The sequence below is a fragment of the Myotis davidii genome, unplaced genomic scaffold (assembly GCF_000327345.1).
Source record: "Myotis davidii unplaced genomic scaffold, ASM32734v1 scaffold184, whole genome shotgun sequence".
NCBI lineage: Eukaryota > Metazoa > Chordata > Mammalia > Chiroptera > Vespertilionidae > Myotis > Myotis davidii.
In genome coordinates, this window is record NW_006297021.1 from 20,190 (window position 1) to 22,878 (window position 2,689).

General features: G+C 45.9%; 1 protein-coding gene across 8 annotated transcripts in view; it reads right to left on the reverse strand.

Annotated features, from left to right (window-relative positions):
- Window positions 1-2,006, reverse strand: part of ZNF596 (zinc finger protein 596) — a 14,343-nt gene extending 12,337 nt beyond the window's left edge. For 2 of the 8 annotated variants that reach the window (XM_006772640.2, XM_015569751.1), the window contains exon 1: window positions 1,299-1,969. The gene's annotated coding sequence lies outside the window, so the exon portion shown is untranslated. Of the gene's footprint in view, window positions 1-1,298 lie in introns of all 8 variants that reach the window. The other 6 variants (XM_006772644.2, XM_015569753.1, XM_015569756.1 and 3 more) reach the window with 5 other exon arrangements.
- Between the last annotated feature and the right edge of the window lie 683 nt (window positions 2,007-2,689).

Here is a 2,689-nt window from a genome sequence, read left to right on the forward strand (position 1 = left end):
CCCCCCCCACAGTGCCTTTTCCAGGGCTGCCTGACAGCAGGAGTCACCTCTCACAGTGGCTTCAGAATGACATGTCTTGGTTAGTTCACCGATCTTCCATGCTCCCAAAACATTGCGAACACTCTCCATGCCTTTAATTTCACACATTCTCACCCTCCCCTCACTGTCAATAGATGAGGTATTTTCTTCCAAGTGGATATATTTTATAAGCTGACAAATTACCTGGGTTTAACACCATAAGATGTACAAATTTTCCTGCATTTATACCCTTCTCTCCTATTACACTGAAGAACCATCTAGACTCCAATGGAACCATCTGTCTTCTGTTTTGTCAGGAACCTTGTATTATTTACTAAAATGTTTATTTTCTTTACAAGCGACTTCCCCCTCTTGTCACAGTGCATCCTCCCCAACCCCCCATCATTTAAACCTATCAAATCTCTTGCATCTTCAAACTAAAACCTCCTCTGAACTGATTTCCTCTTATGGTCCTTCTCTACTGTTCCCACCTTTACAATCAAACCAAAAGCTGAAGGTGCGGTTGCCTTAAGCTCACACCCCCACACCAGTTGGCTAACTAACATCACCACCAATGACATCGGCATAAATAAATGCAACGTACATGCCCCAGGCTTTTACTGGGAACCAAATAACAAGTGTAATAGGACTTCTTTTGAGTTTACTTCTCCCTAGGTTTCCCTAACATGTCAGCCTACGAATGGCCTTAAACTAATATACTCATCCCAGCTCCGCATCACTTGAGAAGGACTGAGACAATACTGCAGGAAGATTACAAGGCGCCACGCTAATCCTTCATCCCTTCCCACTGATGCACACTTTTACCCAGCTTCTTCCATTACTTTTTCCAAACTAAAGCGACCAAGCTCATGTCTGAGGTCCATCTCTGCACTCTCACCCCCACTTTCAAGCTCACATGCACTTTAATAGAAATATGTCTCAGGGTATTATCTCCCCTAAGTATCACTCTATCTAGTCCACATTCCTTTCAATGTCTCTCCCAGACATCTAAAGTCTGAAATGTATACTCACTCAGAACATCACAAACACTATTAAGTACTGCTATCATTTCTGCACTGTTCACAATTATCATTCTTCATTCCCACCCAAATTCACAAACACAATTTCCCAACACATTATTACTTCTTCAATCTCAGTGTGAATGGCAATTCCCAAGATATCCCCTCAATAAATTCCCAATGAACACTTCCCTTCACAAAAATTCATTCATAAAATAAAGGAGGTCTGTCTCTTCTTGTGAAACTATGGCTAGTACTCACCAGAACCCAACAGACAGGACATCCATGAAGCCCAACCTTCCCCGAGGACGCTGCCCTGGCAACCCAGCTCAGAGACCCTTCCTCCCTGGAAGATGCGCCTTCTGGCGGTGGGCTCCCTTTCTACAGGGCTGATCACCACATCAGTGCTGTAATCTCAACAACAAACCCGATTCATGCAGAGAACAAGCCCAGTAAATCTGTCAAGAATACCTCTGTCAGGAAGTATTTTCCCTCTTATTGCATAAGTCAAGTTGATGAAATTAAGGAAACAAACGGCCTCATTTACTCTGTATCACCTCTAAAAGCTCCGAAGGCCACCTGCATGCCTCGTCCCTACTGTGTGGATTCTGGCTGTTCTGGGCAGCACTGTGGAGCATGTGCAGCAAGGGGATGTATTCAGCTCTGTATCTGTAAGAGGACTGGTAATCTGCCAACACAGATTCAGGCTGTAGGCATCGGTCTGATTCTACACAAATGTAAGCACTTGCGCTGAGTAACTATACATTCAAGGGAAGCATTTTTACGGTTTAGAATGTGCATTTTCACTACCAAGCAAGAAGTAGCCCGTACAGAGTCGGATGGTCTCTTCAACTCACATTTAGGTAATGTCCCCAAAACTACAAAATTCTACCAGCTTTGAAATATTAAAAATTCCCAGAATAATCAATTTCTGCATTGATGTTACTATAAATAGAATCTTTTTCCTTTTTTATTTTACTAATTCTTCACCTGAGGATATGCTTTTTATTTATTTTTATTTTAAAAAAATATATTTTGATTTTTTAGAGAGAAAAGGAGAAGGAGAGTTAGAAACATCGATGTGAGAGAAACATCGGACCAGCTGCCTCCTGCGCACTCCCCACTGGGGGATGTGCCCACAACCGAGGTACATGCCTTTGACCGGAATCGAACCTGGGACCCTTGAGTCCACAGGCTGATGCTCTATCCACTGAGCCAAACCGGTTAGGGCAGGATATGCTTTTTTAAATTGAAATCTTAAAAAATACCTTTATTGATTACAGAGAGGGAGGGAAGAGTGGGAGGGAGAAACATCCATGATGAGAGAGCATCAGGGATCCACTGCCTCCTGCGCGCCCCCGACTGGGGATGGAGCCCGCATCCCCCGGCACGTGCCCTGACCCAGAATCCGACCCAGAGGCGACCCGTGACCTCCCGGTTCGTGGTGACACAGCCACTGGGCCACGCTGCCCGGCTTACACTGAATTTAGAGCGCGGGAGGGAGAGGGAAACACGGCTCGGCTGCTTCCTGGATGCAGCTTGGGCTATGCCCTGACCAGACACTGACCCGAGACCCCTGGACGCACCGACAGCACCGCAACCTCCGGAGCCGCCGCCAGGTTTCCCTCTGGGGGCCCTCACCTCCCCGCCCC